Source organism: Dendrobium catenatum, unplaced genomic scaffold (genome assembly GCF_001605985.2).
Source record: "Dendrobium catenatum unplaced genomic scaffold, ASM160598v2 fragScaff_scaffold_104, whole genome shotgun sequence".
NCBI classification, from domain to species: Eukaryota; Viridiplantae; Streptophyta; class Magnoliopsida; order Asparagales; family Orchidaceae; genus Dendrobium; species Dendrobium catenatum.
The window spans coordinates 308,401-316,359 of record NW_021318566.1 but is presented as its reverse complement, the minus strand read 5'-3'; positions in this window follow the sequence as shown (position 1 = coordinate 316,359).

The window sequence follows — 7,959 nt, the reverse complement described above, 5'->3', positions numbered from 1 at the left end:
CCTTTTCTGGATGAAAGTCCTGCCAAAAAAAAACTATGTCAAGGATAATAATAGCAAGCTTTGAATTCTTGAACTGTCATTTGTTAAGAGCAGCCCTTGCATTCAACGTGGTCACTATTAACAGCTCTGAGGCACCCAATGATCAATGGAGAAGCACAACTAAATAATGTAAAAAAGAAAGCTAAGAACAACGGGGATGACTTTCCACATAGGTATATCAAAAAAATGAAAAAAATGAAGAGAGAGTAAAGCAAAGCTTGCATTAGATAATCAAAACCAAAAAAGTAGTAGCAGGGTTAGAAAATGGAGAAATTATTCTGCGCGGAGACCAGATGCAAAACTTTGTCCGAAGATCAACCATAATGCGCCACGTCAACAGTATCGAGCCGCGGTACCGAGCCGTGGTATCGAGCAAGGGGTGACGTGGTGTATTCTAATTGGCCTCCGAACGATGTTCGGCATCCGCACAGAATAATTAATCTAAAAAATGAGCAAGACTGCAGTGGCTAACTGACAAGTTTCTGCATGAGTACATTTTGAAGAGAATAAAGAGAGACATAGAATTATAGTAGATACATAGACAATGAATTGAGAAAAATAAAGGACAAATTTCATCAGCCCAAGTTCATTCATGAAGCTAAGGCCGTAGCAATGTGCATGGATCTAGGAATTAGCATCGCCATGCTTAGTTTGAAGATTAGCATAATAGTGTAACAAATCAGGCATAATCATAGTATCGCCATGCTTAGCTAAAGGGTTTCAGGAATCATCCCATGAGGCTATAAGCATATTCTATGCAAATTCTTTTGCTTAACTTTCATCTCTATCTTATTTGGTCAACCACTTTTTTAAAAATCTTATGACATTATTTTTATGTGTCTTCTGAGTGAATTTTTTATTCTTTGTTGTACATATTCAAACAACTTAATTCTAATTTTCAGTAGGTTACCTACAATAGATAATACTCCCAAAATCCCTCTTATTCATTTATCAATCTTTCATTCTTAATTTAATCACAAACTCATCTTAAGATTATCATTTGACATGCTCACCTTAGCGCCAACCACTTCTCATTTCAACACGAACATAATTTTAAATTACTAGTTTAAATGCACGTGCACATAGTGCACGTTGCTGTAATCTTAAAAATATAATTGTTCGGGACTATGATTGTGATTATATATATATATATATATATATATAAGTAGCTCTAGTTCAAATGGAAGATGAAAAATCAGAAAGAATTCCAATATATATGCTTCTTCTTCTTCTTCTTCACAATGGTATCTCTATTTGCTGTAACTTTGCATTTCATGTTACTCAGTTTGAAATATGTTAAAAATTATGAAAATGTTGATGCGTATTTATTTTTTAATGTTGGATCATACTTCTCATTAATATTAATGATCAACAGTGTGATCTACCAGTATTGAAGGCAAAGAAGTCGTGAAGATAATAAACAACTGCTCCACACAAAAGAAATAGATCAAAGAACAAATCAACTTAATGTTTCTCTAAGAGTTTCTCTATTCTATTTAGTATAAACCATCTCAGCATCCACTCCTATATACAAGCCAAGCAACTTAAAAGTAATGAGGATCATTTGAGAGATTCAAAATCTTTACTTAGCTATGGTGATTACCAACATTGCCACGTGTTATCAATCTCTTTTGTTGAATAACAAAATTGATTTTCTTAGATGCAACTGAAGGGTCGGAGCTCTCATTAACTTCTGATATTATCTTAGTTAAAAATCACGTGCAAATGGTGCATGTGAATAAAATTTTAAAAATAAAAAATATATATTAAAAAAAGAGAACACATGAATAACAACACTCAGTAGTAGAAGAAGACACATTAAGCAAAAAAATGCTACAGATATAAATCAACCAACAATTAGTATCAATAGCTAAAAATCAATTACCTCTACAATGATAATATTTTTTTTTATTTACTCTTTCGCCTTTTGCCACCTCCACCAAAGACGGCTCAATCAACAATGTTCCCCACCTGTAAGCTATACTTTTGAACATATATTTAAAATCCTCTAATGGACCCACCAAAATATATCTGCATTAGACATCACAAAGTGCACGTTGTTAAAATTTATATATATAAAGAAGATCAAATTATCGTATGAAAAAAAAATAATAAAATTTATGCTTCTTGGATCCCTCTGGGCATGAATTTGCTGTTTTCCATTTGTCTACCCAAACTCATTTCATCACCCTCAGATCCTAGGAAATCATGCTCAGCTAAGAAAGCCTCCTCGATAGCCATGCGAAATTCAGAGGGATTGCTTTTGTAAAGCTGTGTCTGGCCTTGGAACCTGCCACGAAAAACTGATGATCCAAAACAGAACTACTAAAGCAAGAACCATGCAATAGTTTCAGAGCTCTCGTCACAAACCCATCTAAATATTATATGAATGGAAATAACATCCCCTGTTTAACCCATCCATAATCCTTCCCATAAAGTTGAAGAGAAAAAAAAAAGAGTTAAGACTAAAATTAGTATGAAACAAAATTTTAAATAAACTAATAAAATATTGTTCGTTTCACTATCTCCTTATTTGAATGTATATTGTCTTAATTCCTTATAATTATTAAATAAAAATATCTAAATAATGTCCAATCTTATTTATTATCATCAAATTATAGTCTAAATAGTCTAAACCACATGATATTTAGGTAACTAATTATACAATAAACTAAACATTATTAAGATAATAAAGCAAGAGAGGAAAAAAATGTGAAATACTTGGCTGCAAATTAGAGCCCAAAATAAATGTTTATAATTATTAAATAAATAACATATAATATGTAAATATTTTGTGCATTCATATAATGATTTGGAGATATGTTTAAGATCTAAATTGAAGCATGACAAAACTAAAAGAATTTATAAGAAAATTCATGAATTAAGTAAACGATGGATCACAGCTGATCATATCATTCACAAAACTTTCAATGTGTGATGAACGGCAATCCGTCGTTCTCATGTTCAAGAATTTTCTTAGTAATTTTGTCTTTCCACCGTGATCAAGAATTAGATCCGAAAGAGATACAAGAAAGTCACATAGTTATAATATACCCTTTCTTTGCCAGAGAACCCAAAAAACATCACACAAAGAGCTCAAAAAATGCGGAAATTGAAGTCCATAGAAAGAGCTTGCTGAATTGGATTTATGACAATGGATAGCCAAGTAGGATACTTCTTCCCGACTTCGCCCAAAGTACATCCAACAAATCAAAATCCTCTGGGAAAAAAAATCCTGCCTTCGTTTAGCTCTGTCTGCGGGCAAACAACGCTCCTCAAATCGTTCGTTCAGGTTAAAAGCTCGTAGGAGCTTCAGCACAAGCGATTGGAGGTGGAAAACGCTCCTTCAAACATACAAAAGCTTCATAGAGAGATGTGAGAGTGCTTCAAGATGTCGAATACTTCCTCACTCTGAAGTTTCTGCATGCCCTATATAACTCCTCTTCCCTAATAAAGGCGAGGGAGTTTACTTCCACTGGGTTTTTAAAACCGTTTCCTTTATAAGCTTGGAAGATCGTCCTCTGTTCCATCTCTATTACTTCTCTTTCTCGCGCGCGCTCATCTGAGAAGTAAAAAATATTAGGAGAGAAAGGCATAGGATGGAAAATACGGGAGATTTTTTATAGGATGCAGATGCTTTCGTGCGAAGAAACGAAGAGCCAAGAATGGGGAAAAAGAGGAGCCGCCCGATGCCTCATCTTTCACGCGAAGAAACGAAGAGCCGGAATGTAACGCATATATTTATAACTGTTACCCGTGCATTTGGTATATGAAAAATTATAATGGAGGTTTTAATTTTTAGGAATATGAAGTGTTTACAGCCCAAAAGTTATATGCATTCAATTGCTCCATAACCTGCTTTTATTTATTAACTGTTAGCCGTGTATTTGGTATATGAAAAGTTGTAATGTAGCTTTTAATTTTTAGGAATATGAAGTGTTTATAATGAACGTTGTAGATTAATTTATAATTTATAGATGAAGCCTTCCAATGACCCGGTTAGGAGAGTAGAAGTATTAGATTTGACTTATGTTAATAAAGGTAGAGGCAGACCTAAAAAGACTTGGTTAGAAAATATTAGAAATGACCCTTCTTTATTAGATTTAAATGAGAATTTGACATTTAATAGGACACAATGGAGAAAAAAGATTCATGTAGCCAACCCCACGTAGTGGGATAAAGGCTTGTTGTTGTTGTTGTACATAGTCAAACAACTTAATTCTATTTTTCACTAGGTTTACCTACAATAGATAATACTCCCAAAATACCTTTTATTCATTTATCAATCTATCATCCTTAATTTAATCACAAACTCATCTTAAGATTCTCATTTGACATGCTTACCTTGGTTCTCAAAGATTATTAGAGAGTACAAACCAAAGACGAATCAATTTTGAGCCTGAGACAATAGTAGTCAAATATATAAGTTTAAAAGTCTATTGGTTAGCGCCAACCACTTCTCATTTCAACACCAATATAATTTTAAATTATTGGATGAAAGAATAAACTCAATGCTCTCACGTGCCTTAAAAAGCTTCCTCTCAGGTGAGACCTTTCCAAAGTGCCCATTATTACTCAAATAAAGGCTTTTCAAAATAATCAGGCGTCATACCCTAAGAGTCAACTCAACCATATGGAATTGTCGCGGGAGTCACCCTTTCTTAATCCTTGCTCAAACTGATAGGAATACAATCTTCACACAGCAAAAATAGCAACAACGAAGAGAAAATGCAGCATAATTCAACGAGAAAGATTTTCATATCGGCACAACAAACCAGGATACAAGTTGATCTACTATTCGAGACATAGATCGACTCTTCATAAACTCTAGGCACCGCTAGGAACAACGCCAAAGAAAACTACATCAAAACACAATTCACATAATGAAAATAAAACAGCCAAATTAACTCTAATATAAACCTTCATATTCCCCTCCCAAATATAAATTCAAATCATCCCTCTTTCCTTAAATAAACATTTCTTAATTCCATCCCAAATTTGAATTCAAATCAGTCCTCTTTCCCTAAATAAATCTTTCATAATTCCCTTTCAATTTTGATTTTCTATGATAAGTAATTAAAGTTGGAATTATTCCCCTTTGAGCCCCCCTATCTTCTTGCTCCTTTCCCACCCTAGTGAGGCCCACCGCCTCAGCCACCAGTCCATTAATACTCCCCTCTTAAAAAGTCATCTTGTCCTCAAGGTGGAAAGAAGGAATCTGCTTCTGGATGGTACTATAGGGCTTCCATGTTGCCTCATACTCTGATAAATTCTTCCACTTGATCAACACCTTCCTGATCCCCTTGTCTCCTTGGCGCACCTCTTTCACCTCCAGTGGTTCTAATATCACATTCATATCCTCTGACAGCGTGGCCGGTAGTGCAGGCAAGAGTGTGTGCCTGTGTGATTTCCAATAGCTTATCTCAGTTGCAATACATGAAAGACGAGATGGATGGATGAGGTTAGTGGAACCGTAGGCAATATGCTAATGTGCCAATACACTCCACTACCTTGTATGGCCCAAAGTACCAGGGGAGAGCTTCTCATTCCTTTGGCGAGCCGAAGTCCTCAGTTTGTTAGGTCAGATCTTAAGATAAACCATGTCCCCAACCTCAAATGGCACATCTCTCTTGTGTCCATCCGTATGCTTCTTCATGATTTGTTGTGCTCTATGTAGATGTTCTCTCAATTCTGCCAACATATGGTCTCTTTCTCCCAAGTATTGCTCCACCGATGACACTGGTGTGTTGTTATGTCCATAATGTATCAGTTGAGGTAGATCCCTCTAATATAGAATTTTAAATAGCGTTATCTGGGCTGTTATATAATATGAAGTGATGTACTAATATTCCGCCCAGGCTAATCACTTGGCCCACATCTTTGGTGTATCTGAATATCTGATACAAAGTAAAGAAGATAAGTCTCCACAATGCGATTCACCACCTCCGTTTAGCCATCCTTCTGGGGATGGTAAGTTGTACTCCACTTCAAGATAGTCCCCTACACCTTGAATAACCCTCCAAAAGTGGTTTAGAAATGCATTGTCCCGATTGGACATAATAGCCTCGAGTATGTTATGCAAATGGACCACATTTCTAATGAATGTTGTTGCCATTGACAACTTCCTCTTCCACCTCTAACTCCTCCCATGTGGCAATTGTTGTGATCTCTCCATTGTTCTCTCCCACCCCTCCTCTATTTATAGATATCTTCTTACTCAAAATTAGCCCTCCTCATTCATTCCTTCCAATGTCTTCTCATGCCATGTCCCCATTTCCCTCCTGGTTATCAGTTCAAAAGGTGGCATATTTTTCCTATTGCCCAAGATTTCTACCTTTCGATCATCCCCCATTGTGTCGATATTGGGGTTTTCCCTACTTTCTTGGTCAACCAGCCGATGCTCTCTCATCCGATTTTGCTGGTTGGGTGTGAAGCTCCAATATTTTCTTAATCATATCCTCTAGGTTAGAAAACCTTCCTTCCATGGATGACATATACTCCTCAATTTCACATTTGAGTTGGCCAACTTCTCCTTCTAGTTTTCTCTTTCAAAGCATCCACTTTCTTTGGTGTCATAGGGTCCCGAATTGTGCTTTACCAATTTGATAGGAATCCAATCTACACAAAGCAAAAATAACAATAATGAAGAGAAAACACAGCAGAAATCAGTGATAAGATTTTTACATCGGCACAACAAACCAGGATACAAGTTGATCTACTATTCGAGAGATAGATCGGCTCTCCACAAATCCTAGGCACAGCTATGAACAACTCCAAAGAAAACTACAACAAAACACAATTCACATAATGAAAATAAAAAAAACCAAATTAACCCTAATATAAACCTTCATATGACACCGGGCGGACCTCACGAACAGGAAGAAGAAATCACAAAGAACAGAAAACAGGAAAGAAGAACAAAACATAGAGAAAGGAAAATGATTTATTCAGTAGTAGGGACACCACCTGATTTCCAACCCAAGATACAGGCATTCTCCAATCGGAATGTAGGAAATCTCTGAGTAAAACTCTACCCTATCATGTACAAAAAGGGTTGTATTTATAGACTTCTAAATGATAATTATTAATAGACCCAAACCCATGCTAAACCGGGCCTGGCCCGTTTACTGTCCGGCCTGAGTTTGTTGTGTGCGAAATGGTCTATTGGGAGTAGTAAGGTAGGCATGGTGTTGTTCAGCTCATGCGTCATTCCCCCAGTCTTGAGAAGATCTGGTTGCATCCTGAAGTTCAGTATTGGCTTCCGTTGGTTCCATTCATCCATTACCGTCTCTTTGTGTGTGACTGGTGTCTACATTTTGATTGGACATCCCAATTGGCTCACAATGGTGTGATAAATCTGCAATATCAAAGATCGGTGAGATTTGTAAATTTTCAGGCAACTCAATTTGAAAAGCATCATCATTAATGCGTTTAAGGATACGAAAAGGTCCATCTGCTTTAGGCTGGAGCTTATTGTATCTTCTACTGGGAAATCTCTCCTTGCTTAATCTTATCCAGACTAGATCTCCTTATTTGAAGTGTTCGAGTTGCCTTGATTTGTTTACTTGCTTTTGATACTTAGCATTTTGTTTTTGTATTTGTTGTTGGACTTGCTTGTGAAGTTGTTGGATTTCTTTGACGTGTGTTTCAGCATCTGCACTATGAGATGTAGAAGAAACAAGAGGTGTTAGTTCAAGTGGTCCCGTGGGTTTTTATCCATGCACAATTTCAAATGGACTTCGGCCTGTAGATTGGTATCGAGATTTATTGTAAGCAAACTCTTGTCCCAAAATTTCATCCCATAATCGAATGTTTTTTCCCGACAAAACACATTAGGAGGTTTCCCAAGCTTCTGTTAACCACTTCAATTTGTCCATGTGTTTGTGGATGAGCTGTGGAACTGAATTGCAGCTTAGTTCC